Here is a 14,551-nt window from a genome sequence, read left to right on the forward strand (position 1 = left end):
TTACTTCTTTCACAGAACAGAACCATGCACCCTAACTTTCAGTTTTCAACTACCTGAATCCACCAATCATTGCTTGTGAAACTCCACATTTTTTTTGCAAACTCCTACTGTTCCAACTGCCATAATATTCCTACACTTCATCTGACTGCACCAGAACCTCCTCTCACCATGTATTCTGTCTGGATTATTGGACATAGCTACATCCACTGGGCTCAAAGGTATGCAGCTCTCAGAAATTTTCACAACCTTGATTTACCAAATGTGCACATCAAATGGATTGGCCAAAGAGGATTGAGATGTCATCAATTGATACCATTGGTGAAAACCTTTCACCATCTGCCACACCCTGACCTTATAATTTTGCACTGTGGTGGAAATGACCTAGGCACTTTGACTGGGGTAGGTCTGGAAATGGTTTTAAAGGACACCTTTGGGCAATTGATGACACTTTTTCCACAAACTGCCTTGGTATATTCCAATATATGCCAAAGACAGAAATGGAAGTGGTCCAACCAATTTTGTCCACAATTTGAGAAAGCACTGAAACATGTGAATAAATCTGTTTCTGCTTACATGAGAGACTATGGAAAGGATTCAATATACAACAACAACTTGCGTTACAACATGCAAGATATCTACAGAGGAGATGGTGTGCACTTCTCAGATGAGGGGAATAGAATATTCCTCCTGAATTTAAGACTGTGCATTGGAACCTACTTGTAGGTACCCAAATCAGCCACAGAATCCAAAAGCTCTTTTCAGGGCTACCCTACCTCTGATCACTCGAAATGATTATTTTACTCTAACTTTTTTCAAAAATGTTCACTAAAGTACGCTCCCCGGTGCGCTCCCCGGTGCGCGTACCGGGCGCTCACCCCGCGAAAAAATTAATTTTTGAAATTTTTTTTGGGCCTATATGGGCCTCCTAAGCCCCCCTCAGAAAACCTAGTGGGTCAGGGGGTGTCTACCGTGCCCCCTTTTACCCATTCCCAACGTTGTTTGTCCTCCATCTTGTGTCTCAATTCTTCCAAAACACAAGATGGAGGACTTCCGTAGCGCAGCCGGTGCGCGTACCGGGGCGCTCACCGGTAAGCGCTCCCAAAAATTTTTAAAAGGTAATTTACATAAAAACCTCTGTAGAGATGTTCACCATATATAGAATAGGCCATACTACATACCAGTCCCTACCATTTTCCCAAATTTGGTGATATTCCATTCAGCCATTTAGGCTATAGCCCTGTCTAAATATCCTGAGGTAAATTACATGACAAAAACACACATGAAAGTGTTAGAAATTACAACCAATTAAAATGTTATTTACATTTTGTACTTTTCTGTGCTGACATTTGATTGGTTATGTACATAAATATATATAACAAAAAGAGAGGGAAACACAGCCATTTTGACTAGTACTTCCTGAAGTACATTTGAAAAGGATTTTCACTGAAAACTTCAACTGCTTTCACAAAGGTAAGTTGTTAATTTGGAAAGGGAAGTATGTTGTGCACTTTAAGTTAATTTGGGAAAACATTTTCTGATTGTTATATACTATCCCTCTGTATTAGTTATAGATTGAGATAGGCTTCTCTGTAATAGTTATGGATTGAGTTAGGCTTCTCTGCTATAATTATGAATTTACTTAGGCTTCATCACATGCACTTTTTAATAGTTCTACTTCCTGCCTGAAACCATACACTGCCGAAAATTTACTTCACTGTTAAAAACTCAGAAATGCCTGTCTGAACTTAAACCCAAAAGTACCCTAACTCAACTGATAAAGTTATTTTTTATGCAATTTACAGAAAGAAAATGGAAGAAAAACAACAATCCAATATTATTTCTTTCGAAGTAAAGATTGAAAACAATCCAGATGAAAAAAAAGATGTCTTGGATTTCATGGATGACTCTATAGACCAACAATTAATTGACTGTTTGGAACAAATTGAATCATGCAATGATAATTATGAGGAAATTCCAGACAATATAATGTTAGAAGTTTTATTAAATTTTGAAAAAGAATCAGAAGAATAAATTTATATTTATTAATCAAAAATTGTTTGAGACATTATTCATTTTTATATGTAATTCATGAAGTACTGATGGAGCGGTAATTTCTTCTGGTAGTTTCTAAATGCAAAACCCTCATGCTACCTCTAATTTACCGCTCAAAAGGTGTTGGGCCCTTCACACCATGTATTACCTTCAGGAGATTTAAATAAACCTGAACAGTCAAAAATGCAATTTTATTATTCAAGCCAATAAAGAGAGTTGTTGAGTATTTTAAAGGGTTTTAATTTTCTAGTCAAAAGTTAAGTTTTTCTCTGACCCTTTATTCATTAGTAAAATATCAATCAGGTTACAGAATTTGGAAAACAGGAAAAATATCAATAATACAGAACACATTACAGTCTGCATATAAGCATTACATGTAGTTATGAAAAATGTGGCGCAAAAGTCTTAAAGAGTTTCTAAGAAAAATAGTCTTGCATAGCTAATCAATAATTAAATAGTTTGCAAAAAATCTCCCATTAAGAGTAATAAATGCATAAAACAAATAAATCTTTTAGACCTAATTAATTAGTCAAAACATAAACTTAAAGTTTTAGCATCTAATCTAAAGAGCCTTTCTATCTGTTGCTGCTCATGTGCATCTCTGTGTCTAAAGAGCAAAAAGGAGGGAGACAGCCCGCCCTTCACAAGACCTCAAAGGAATGCGGCCTGATGTGCCAAGATATGACGTGGAAGCAAGAAACCTCCCCCTGAATCTCCTCGGACGCAAACCTGCCCTTCAGCAATCTCCCGAGACGTTTCTCGTACCTAACCCATAGAAGTCAGCTGAGCTGAGAAAAAAAAGTAGACAGCCCCCATCCAGAGAGGACAGTATTTATACCCAAATTATTGGCAGAGTACACAAAGATGTAGCATTTTTCAGGAAACCTTTTACGTGATTGGTCAGTCATGATGGCATGAGTTCACAATACCCTGACTCATTCTAAAAACCTGACTTCACCGGTGTTAACAAAAGAAGCATACATGCATAACTACATTTATAAACATTTGCAACATTTACTAGGAAAAATGTTTCATTCTAATTCATCCTTCCTTCCACAGCGTAGTCAGAACGGATACTTTTAACTAACTGGTACATTGGCACAATTACAAAAATGTAGAGTTCAGGTTGTCCTTGACTTTTTGTCATGAGGAAAGCTGCCACAGTCTGCGCATGCTCCCTTCTCATTAAATTGCAAGTCATAGCCTTGATGGATTCACAGGCAGCCATGTTTTGTGTAGGCCCCAAAAATAAAACAAACACAAAGATAATATTAATTTCATGTAAATCAGTCCATTATGTTTCCCAAGTGCATTATTAATTCACACACAATATAAAAAGAGGTGTTATTAACTGAAAATGTTTATCAAAATATGCAACAAGTCAAAGTCTATTAAGACAGGAATAATAAATCTAGATTACATGGATGAGCTGGGAAGAGAGAAACACATTCAATGAATCTTCAAAGGTAAAAAGGCCACTTTTTCTCTACTTTGCAAAAAAACACATGTTAATTCAGCAAAAGCATTTTCAGACTGAAGTGAATAGGCCTCACTTTCATGTTTTTCATGTGCCATGTTTTTAACTTGCACCAAAATGTGCGTGGCAATTTAAATGCAGCCTGTCTGAAGCACAAAAAATAAAACAATGCATGACTGCAGATGAAATCTGCTCCATCAGTACTACCAAAATGATTATAATATAAAGTGAGACTCATAGTATTCTGTGCAACCTTTTTGTCTTACATAGTAAGTTTACTCATTTTCATCATCATAAGGGAGCAGGATAGACTACACATGATCCCCTAGGCCTTCTTAGGGAGTGCTTAAAGTATCTATTTCTGCTTTCCTGACAGACTATGATATGGATTCCATATACCACAATAACTTCTGTAACAACATGCAAGATATCTACAGAGGAAACGGTGTACATTAAATTTAAGACTCTGCATTGGTACCTACATGTTGGTACTTAAAACACCCAAACAACACAACAACTCTATTCAGAGCTACCCTACCTCTAAGCACTTTAAATTATTATTTTACTATTTCACTGGGTTTTCACCATGGTACTCTCCCCGGTACGTGTGTGGGGTGTGTCTGTGAGGTGTGTGTGTGTGTGGGGGGGGGTGAGGTGTATGTGTGGGTGTGGGTGTGTGGGGTGTGTGGGTGTGGGTGGGGGTGTGGGTGTGTAAGGTTTTTTTTAACCTAAATAGCTCATAATCCACTGTGGGTGTGTGGGGTGTTTGGGTGTGGGTGGAGGTGTGGGTGTGTGAGGTGCGTGTGGGGGGTGTGTGGGTGTGGGGGGTATGTGTGTGGGATGTGTGGGTGTGTGTGTGTGAGGAGTGTGTGTGTGTGGGTGTGTGTGGGTGTGTGGGATGTGTGGGTGTGTGTGTGTGTGTGGGGGTGTGTGTCTGTGGGGTGTGTTTGTGTGTGTAGGATATGTGGGTGTGTGTGGGGTGTGTGTATGGGGTGTGTTGGTGTGTGGGGTGTGTGTGGGAGTGTGGCTGGCGGTGTGGGGGTGTGTGTATGTGGGGTGTGTGGGTGTGGGTGGGATGTGTGGCTGTGAGGGGTGTGTGTGGGTGTGTGTGTGTGGGGTGTGTGTGTGGGGGTGTGTGTGTGTGGGGGTGGGGGTGGGTGTGTGGGGTGTGTGTGTGGGTGTGTGTGTGAGAGAGGTGTGTGTGTGGTGTGTTTGTGTGTGTGTGGGGTGGTTGTCAGAGGTGTGTGTGTGGGGGGGGGTGATGTGTGTGTGGGATGTGTGGGGTGTGTATGTGAGGTGTGTGTGTGTGGGGGGGGGTGAGGTGTGTGGGGGGTGTGGGTGTGGATGTGTAAGGTGTGTGTGTGAGTGTGTGCGGTGTTTGGGTGTGGGTGGAGGTGTGGGTGTGTGAGGTGTGTGTGGGGGTGTGTGGGGGTGGGGTGTGGGGGTTATGTGTGTGGGGTGTGTGTGTGTGTGTGGGATGTGTGGGTGTGTGTGTGTGAGGAGTGTGTGTGTGGGTGTGTGTGGGTGTTTGTGTGGGGTGTGTGCATGTGGGTGTGTGTGGGAAGTACTTGTAGGTACCTAAATCAGCCACAGAACCCAAAAGCTACCCTACCTCTGATCACTCAAAATGATTATTTTACACTACTTTTTTCACTATTTTTCACCAAAGTACGCTCCCTGGTACGCTCCCCGGTGCGCGTACTGGGCGCTCCTCCCACCCTTTTATGGCCCCCACATCAAACCTAGGGGATCAGGGGGGCTCTGCCCTGCCCCCTTTCAGTCATTTCCCCCTTTGTTTTTGCCACATCTTGTGTCTCGATCCTACCGAGACCTACCCAGAGTTCTCTCCTTCTTTTTTGCATGCATAATTTATGCGTCACTCTATGCCTGAAAGGGTTTTGTTTTGACTTAATACTGGGTGCTCCCTTGTGTCTGGACAAAGCTATACCTCTCTGAAGAGCTCTAATTAGAGCGAAACACTGTGTCAGGGGTTGCTTTTATTCATTTCAGGTTGGCTTGAGTTGGTATTTTACCAATTCAAGGCTGTAATATTGTGCCTGGAGTGATAAATGGCTTTTGTTATTTGACAGCTTGGCAAGGACTGCACTGTACTAGTCCTATGCTTAAAGACTTTGCTGTTTAAATGGCGAAAGACTTGTCATTTTCTATCTCGGCATGGATAGCACTGTCTAATCCTATGCTTAAAAACTTTGATAGAAAAACAGACATTTGAGGTGAGCAGATCTAGAGTGTCGCTGGTGTCATCAGTGATGTCATTTGAGATGTCATCAGTGATGTCATCAGTGATGTCACTGACCATGTCATGAATGATGTAATATGTGACATCATCAGCAGTGGATTGCGGGTGCGCGATATATAGTTAGTGCAACTAACTATATATGGAATTTCATTGGTTTTATGTCAATAAAATGTCCAGCTAACTATATATGGTCTCTAACCTATGGTTTTTTCAGTGAATTTTCAAGGTTTTGTAAATGCAAATTCCTAACTATATATGGTCTATAACCTATGGTTTTTTCAGTGAATTTCATTGGTTTTTTAAAAGCTAATATCTATAGCTGTAAAATATATTCTTTATTACGTGACGTATCACGTAGCCACGTGGGACGCCTCATGACGCGTCGCATAACCGTGACGTATCGGCTCTGCAGCGCAAACAAAACCCGTAACGTAAGCGTGCCGGAGCACGCTTACAGATATATATATTTTTTTTAACCTTAATTAGACAAAATCCACACGTGCACATATCTTGAGGCCTTGCAAAGGCACATCAAACAAACAGTCCCTACAATTTTGCCAAGTTTGCTGGAAATCTATTCCCTTCATTTTTTTTTTACTGTTTCTCTTGGTTTTCCCCTTGTTACGCTTACCGGGACGCTACCCGGTACGCGAACCGGACGCTCCAAAAACACAAGATGGCGGACTCCCGTTACGCTGCCGGTTAGCTGCCCGGTTCGCGTACCGGGAAGCGCCTCTACAGCGAAAAATCGCGGGGGACTTTAATATCCCCCTCATCAATCCTAGGGGGTCAGGAGGGGTTTACCTTGCCCCCTTTCCTTCATTTCCCCCTTCTTTTTTCACCACATCTTGTCTCTCGAACCTACCGAGAGACAAGATGTTTTAGGGTTTAGGGTTGTGTTGTAGTGTTTGCGTAGTGTAGGGTCATGCTGGGGCTAGTGTTTTAGGGTTTAGGGTAGTGTTGTAGTGTTTGCGTAGTATAGGGTCATGCTGGGCGTAGAGTTTTAGGGTTTAGGATAGTGTTGTAGTGTTTGCGTAGTGTAGGGTCATGCTGGGGGTAGTGTTTTAGGGTTTTGGGTAGTGTTGTAGTGTTTGCGTAGTGTAGGGTCATGCTGGGGTGTAGTATTTTAGGGTTTACGGTAATGTTGTAGTGTTTGCGTAGTGTAGGGTCATGCTGGGGGTAGTGTTTTAGGGTTTTGGGTAGTGTTGTAGTGTTTGCGTAGTGTAGGGTCATGCTGGGGGTAGTGTTTTAGGGTTTTGGGTAGTGTTGTAGTGTTTGCGTTGTGTAGGGTCATGCTGGGGTGTAGTGTTTTAGGGTTTTGGGTAGTGTTGTAGTGTTTGCGTAGTGTAGGGTCATGCTGGGGTGTAGTGTTTTAGGGTTTTGGGTAGTGTTGTAGTGTTTGCGTAGTGTAGGGTCATGCTGGGGGTAGTGTTTTAGGGTTTTGGGTAGTGTTGTAGTGTTTGCGTAGTGTAGGGTCATGCTGGGGGTAGTGTTTTAGGGTTTTGGGTAGTGTTGTAGTGTTTGCGTAGTGTAGGGTCATGCTGGGGGGTAGTGTTTTAGGGTTTTGGGTAGTGTTGTAGTGTTTGCGTAGTGTAGGGTCATGCTGGGGGTAGTGTTTTAGGGTTTTGGGTAGTGTTGTAGTGTTTGCGTAGTGTAGGGTCATGCTGGGGGTAGTGTTTTAGGGTTTAGGGTAGTGTTGTAGTGTTTGCGTAGTGTAGGGTCATGCTGGGGGTAGTGTTTTAGGGTTTAGGGTAGAGTTGTAGTGTTTGCGTAGTGTAGGGTCATGCTGGGGGTAGTGTTTTAGGGTTTAGGGTAGAGTTGTAGTGTTTGCGTAGTGTAGGGTCATGCTGGGGGTAGTGTTTTAGGGTTTAGGGTAGTGTTGTAGTGTTTGCGTAGTGTAGGGTCATGCTGGGGTGTAGTGTTTTAGGGTTTTTGGTAGTGTTGTAGTGTTTGCGTAGTGTAGGGTCATGCTGGGGGTAGTGTTTTAGGGTTTAGGGAAGTGTTGTAGTGTTTGCGTAGTGTAGGGTCATGCTGGGGTGTAGTGTTTTAGGGTTTTGGGTAGTGTTGTAGTGTTTGCGTAGTGTAGGGTCATGCTGGGGGTAGTGTTTTAGGGTTTAGGGTAGTGTTTGTGTAGTGTAGGGTCATGCTGGGGGTAGTGTTTTAGGGTTTAGGGTAGTGTTGTACTGTTTGTGTAGTGTAGGGTCATGCTGGGGGTAGTGTTTTAGGGTTTAGGGTAGTTTAGTTGTTTAGTGTATGCTAAAGGCATATTCGTTCTAAAAGTTTTCGTTATTTTAATTTGTGGCCTCATAGTACATGCGGGATTTTTTTTGCGGACTGATGGTATGCGGGATTTCGTCATATATTCGCTAATCATACTTTCTATGGCAAAATGAACCCCCTCATTTTGTTCCTTTTTAAATTAAATGTTTTAAGAGTTACCACTTTATTCCAATCAAGATGGCTTCAGGTGTGCCATACCTTTGTAATAAGTAGGACTGTTAGCACTCTAGTTGTTCTTTAGAACACTCTGGGACATTCTGTCATTGGGCTATAGTTGGGCTACATCTGGCTGATATTTGGGCTACATTTGTTTTTTTTTGTCTCTGGTGGCCATCTTTGGGCTACATTGGGCTACATTGGGCTACATTGGGCTACATTGGGCTACATTTGGGCTCCAACATATATATAGCCCAATGTAGCCCAATATATATTTTTCAAAGTTAATTTTCGTAAAAACCACTGGAGCCTATATCTTGAGACATAGCAAAGGCACATCGGGCTACCAGTCCCTACAATTTTGCCAAGTTTGGTGTAAATCCATTCAGCCGTTCAGGCTAAAAGTGAGGCCAACCGCCCTATGGAAAATTGCATGGGAAAAACACGTTTTGGGACCCCCCTTTTTTCTCGGCCCCCCTTGACGAAACCCCCCCAAATTTTCAGGGGCTGCTCAGAAACAAAATGTTCCATTTTCCTGACAATTTCAGCCAATTCTGTCCTCAAACGCCAAAGTTATGCGACATAGAATTTTCAAAAATCCCATAGGAAAAAAATCCTAACTATATATACCTACTGGCTATGGCCAGTAGGTAATATATATATATATATTCACTGAAAAAACCATAGGTTATAGACCATATATAGTTAGGAATTAGCATTTACAAAACCTTGAAAATTCACTGAAAAAACCATAGGTTATACACCATATATAGTTAGGAATTAGCATTTAAAAAACCTTATTTTACTCACACAAAACCATTGAAATTCCATATATAGTTAGTTGTACTAACTATATATCGCGCACCCGCAATCCACTGCTGATCATGTCACATATTACATCATTCATGACATGGTCAGTGACATCACTGATGACATCACTGATGACATCTCAAATGACATCACTGATGACATCACTGATGACATCTCAAATGACATCACTGATGACATCACTGATGACATCACTGATGACATCTCAAATAACATCACTGATGACATCTCAAATGACATCACTGATGACATCACTGATGACATGTCATTTGACATTACTGATCACATCACTGATGACATCATTCATGTGATAATACGATGAACCTCTTCAGACTCTAATATAACCTTATATACACTCAGTGAAAACAGACACTCACAGACTGTCACTCATCCATGGAGTTACTCACACACCTAGTCAGTCATGCAAAGAATCAATCACACCTCCATTTCCTCAACTATACAGTTATACACACCTTACTTATTGAAACATATACTAACACATATTTACTCACTTATACAATCCTGGATACAAGTTCACAATGATCCATACAGCCACTCACACATTCACTGGCTCTTATGCACAGTTATTTATATATGTCAACTCTCACATGTACTGTGTTTTACATATGTACTTACTTTGACATGTAGCACTGAGATATCCATTCACTCACCAATACACTCATGCACACAGTCAACCGCCCATACAGATGTTTCCACATGCACTTTTGAACCCATACACCTAGTGAATCAACTGCTCACACATCTATGCAGAGTCATACACCTCCCAGCCACCCATAAACACTCTCAGTCTCCCTTACAATTACTTGGGCAACCAATTAATGACCCATATAGTTAATCATATAGCTACTGATCAACACATGCAGCAGTTTACAGAACAACAGACATAATGATGCACAAATTAAGACAGTTTAGTCACTAACCCATGCACTCAGTGAGACACATTTAATCACTCACTCATACAGTCAGTCATGCACCTACTAAATCCTTTGTTCAGACACTTATACATCCACTCATTCTTCAATATGTAAGACATATTTTAACTTTACAGAAACATACAGTCACTGGATGTTGTCATCAGTGATGTCATCAGTGATGTCATTTGAGATGTCATCAGTGATGTCATCAGTGATGTCATTTGAGATGTCATCAGTGATGTCATCAGTGATGTCACTGACCATGTCATGAATGATGTAATATGTGACATGATCAGCAGTGGATTGCGGGTGCGCGATATATAGTTAGTACAACTAACTATATATGGAATTTCAATGGTTTTGTGTGAGTAAAATAAGGTTTTTTAAATGCTAATTCCTAACTATATATGGTGTATAACCTATGGTTTTTTCAGTGAATTTTCAAGGTTTTGTAAATGCTAATTCCTAACTATATATGGTCTATAACCTATGGTTTTTTCAGTGAATTTCATTGGTTTTTTAAAAGCTAATATCTATAGCTGTAAAATGTATTCTTCTTTAAATCCAAAAATATATTTTATATGTTTATTAATAATTTTTTTTAAATATTTTTTTTGTTTCGCTCCCGGTCCGCGAACCGGGAAGCTTCCCGTTAGCTCAATTTAAAGCCGCGACCCGGTCCGCGAACCGGTAAGAAATCAACATAGTGACGGTATCGCGTTGCCGCGTAATGCGTCTTATGACGTACTGCGTTAGCGCGCCCGGAAGTGCCCCGGGGCGCGGACCGAGGCGCGAAACGCAGCTCCCCGGAAGCGATCCGTGGCACGTTGCGAAAACGCGACGTATCGCGTTGCCGCGTAATGCGTCTTGTGACGCACCGCGTTAGCGCACCCGGAAGTGCACCGGGGCGCGGACCGAGGCGCGAAGCGCAGCGACCCGGAAGCTATCCGGGGCGCGAACCGGAGCGCGTAACGTAAGCATAACAGGTCATGTGACTTGTTAATAACACTTTCCATTGGTTCATTTCACTTTTGGTTTCATAATGATGTAAGGCTAGGTCAGGTGACCTAAAAATAACACTTTTCATTGGTTGAGAAGTATTGTTTTTCCCAAATGATGAAAACCCCTCCTTCTTTCCTCACTCTGACTTTCATCATTGTGAGAGGAAGACCTTTACTACTATATGAGAAATGGCTTCATTGGTAGCTTCAGCTGGTGGACCCCCACCACCACCTCCACCTCCTCATGGGAAGAGAGGACCACCTCCCCAGGTCATTACCAACACTGAGGAGGAAGATGAAGAAATGGATGAGGAGGGAGAAGAACCACAGTTCTTAGAAGAGGTGCCCCGGGTTTCCAGAAAGAAAGCCAGTTTCATCTGGCAGTTTTATTCGATCCCTCGTGGCCAAAAAAAAGTCAATGCGAGGTATGTCACCTGCCGCATATGCAAAGAACAATTATCAAGAGGGACGGACAAGAAATATAGTTACGGAAATCACACAATGCACAGGCACATGACAAGGAAGCATCCACTAAATTTCAGCCGGGCGGAAATAAGGGATATGCAGGACAATCCAAGACCAACTCCTGTGGCCAGACCAAGATTACCAATTGCATTAACACCAGAAGAGGCACGGGAAACTGTGCCAAATATACAAGAAAATTTTGGCCACATGATACACTCTTGTATGCACTGTCGTGCGTTGTTAGCGTGTGGCAACATGAGCATCAATGCTATAAACCTGGCGTATGAACACCATGATTGCCCTAACCACCCCCAGTAATTTTTTTTTTGCTCCTGTTGAGCCCTTTTCAATGCCTGTTTTTTGTTGTTTCCCCCCCCCAAAAAAAACCAAAAAAAATATAAAATCGTTCAAAAAAACAAAAAATAAAAAAAAATAAAAAAAAAATATAAAACAACAAAAATATAAAAAAAAAAGTTCTTTTCAGAACTACCTTCCCTTTCAAAAAAAAATTGCTAGAATGTTTAGCACTCTGGCAAGCTCTATTTCTTTTGGTTCGCTCCCGGGTTAGCTTCCCGGTACGCGGACCGGGAGCTAACCCAAAAAATAAAAAAAAATAAAAAAGAGTAAGTATAAGGAAAGTAAACAGAGAGTGATGTTAAAAGAAAGACAGCTATAGGGAGTAAAGAAGAGATACTGTTTAATAGATCTATTTACCGAAGAAAAGACGGAAGAGGGTATAATTGTGAAAAACAAAATAGATAACGAAGTGAAAGAAAAAAAAAGAGAGTATAACATTAACAAAGAAGAGTTTCTTGGAGAATGTGAGTGAATGTTCAAAATAAGATTAAAACATGAGGAATAACAGAGAGAAAAAATAGAAAACAGAAAACAAAAAATAACAGAAAAAGATTAATTGAAACAGCAAAGAAATGTAAGTAACATAGAGCCATATCATCAACATAGGCAATAAAAGTTTTGCAGCTTTTATTGGCAGAAATGTGTCGCTAAAGCTGCTTTTAGCGGCAGAAAACTGCCGCTAAAACCACTTTTGCACCAGTTTTCTGCCAATAAAAAGAGCAATAATTTTATTGGCTGTATTCATAATATGCCCCTTAGTGTGCTTCAACTACACAGAGAAAGCATTATGAACAAGTAGTGATAGAGTGATCAGTCAAAGACACTAAGAGTAATAGAGACGGAGTGAGTGAACAAGAGTGAGGAACTATGAGAAGAGAGGGACTGAGAAAAAGAGTGGAAGGAGTTGAGTAAGTAGGTAATAGAGAAAGGAATGAGGGAAGTAGCAAAGGCAGGAAACTGAGGGTTAAAGAAATGAAGCAGTGGAACTAATAGTAGGTGAATGTGATAGAAATGTAACGAAAAGAGTACAAAGCATTTACCTTATAATTGTCGTTAAATTACTCACTTTTTGTTTTTATACTTTCAATCTGTGAAAGAGAGAACAAACATTTCAAAAATATTAAAACATGTATTTAAAAATTACAAAAGACAAGGGAAAAGATTGAAGGACAAACAGTTTTTCAACAACTTTGACACTTACAGAAGCTTCTGCTTCTCCAGGCCCCCTACACAGTCCTAAAGATATACATTTTAAACTAACAGTATCTTGATGCAGATGAAGTGAGGCCTATCTTAAAACATGGTGCATCTTTTGCATTGCTGTTGTCTCAGAAAAGTGTCGCAAGACACTAAAATTTTAAATAATTGCTTCAGGATGCCAATAAGATGTGTCCTATCCAGAGGTTTGTTTGAGGTGAGGCCTACTCAGGGTTGCAGATGAAATTTCGAGTTGTTGAAGAGAATAGAGGACATAATACATGTGAAGGTCTACCAATGAAGTGAGTCATGTCCACTGCACTCTTGAACAAAGTCCAAACCTCCTATGTTTCCCTGGACAGACCTAAACTTGATCTGCACAATGTGATTCGTAATGATAGGAAACACAGGTGATGTAATTGAAATACGTGCAATTTATTTTGCTCATTTCACAATCACATCACTTGTGTTTCCTTTGCTTAGGTATCTCATTGTGCAGATGTAGTCTAGCATATGAAAGAATACGCAGAAGTGCAGCACTGCATGCAACAACTTTGACACTTACAGAAGCCTCACCTTCTCCATGCCTCCTACACAGTTCTACATATACATCATAAATGCAAACAGTACAGAATTAATTATACATGTTAAATGGTTTATTTTTGCTGTTCTCAGAATGTATCAAAATTCACTAAAAACAGTGACTTGAAGGTATTCATCATATAACAGCGGGGAAAAAAAAACACAATCAAAATGATTGTGTTTAAAAAACCCATACAACATAAGAAATCAGAATTCAGAACTCCTTAAAGTTAACTTACTTTCCATGACGTCAAAGGATGTCCTATGAACAGCTTACACTCTTTTGTGCTGTTATTACTTTCAGCCCGTCACTTTCTGAAAGAAAATCTCCATCATTTTTAAAAACATGTTACATGCAATAAATGACTTCTTGCTCTCTACCACAAGTTTCCACAAGGCCAAATCTTGTCAGACCCATTTATAACTCTTGGATTTCTTGTAAGCCAATCCCGTCATTTGGCATTTCCGCAACTTTCAGAATTAAAATGTTGAAGATCATTTTCACAATCCTGGAATAGTAATATCTTCCCCTTCTTGCTCAGTCATGTTCTACATTTCCTATGACACTGATACTGCTTACTATGAAGCAGACTTACACTAACTCTATGACTACTACAATTATTTAATTCTCTACATCACTTTCAATCACAAAGCAATGTAAAACAGTAGACAGCGTTGCAGACTTACATTCCCTCTACTCTATGTTTTGATTGGCTGCTTCAATTAGCTTATAAAAAGAAATAGTTTTTCTGAACTCATTCAAAGTGCATTTATTTCTCCATGACGTCCAGTCTTATGGTTAGAACTTATGTCTCTGAACTACACTTATCCTCAAGGCCAAATTGTGTAGGAGCCATTAGAACTTCTTGAAATTCCACAGAGCACATCCCAAGATTATTTCCCTAAAATTTTGGTTTTAAAAACACCAGGTAAGAGTTTTTAAGGTCATACGGCAATTTTT

This window comes from Lissotriton helveticus, chromosome 4_1 (genome assembly GCF_964261635.1).
Source record: "Lissotriton helveticus chromosome 4_1, aLisHel1.1, whole genome shotgun sequence".
Taxonomy (NCBI): Eukaryota; Metazoa; Chordata; class Amphibia; order Caudata; family Salamandridae; genus Lissotriton; species Lissotriton helveticus.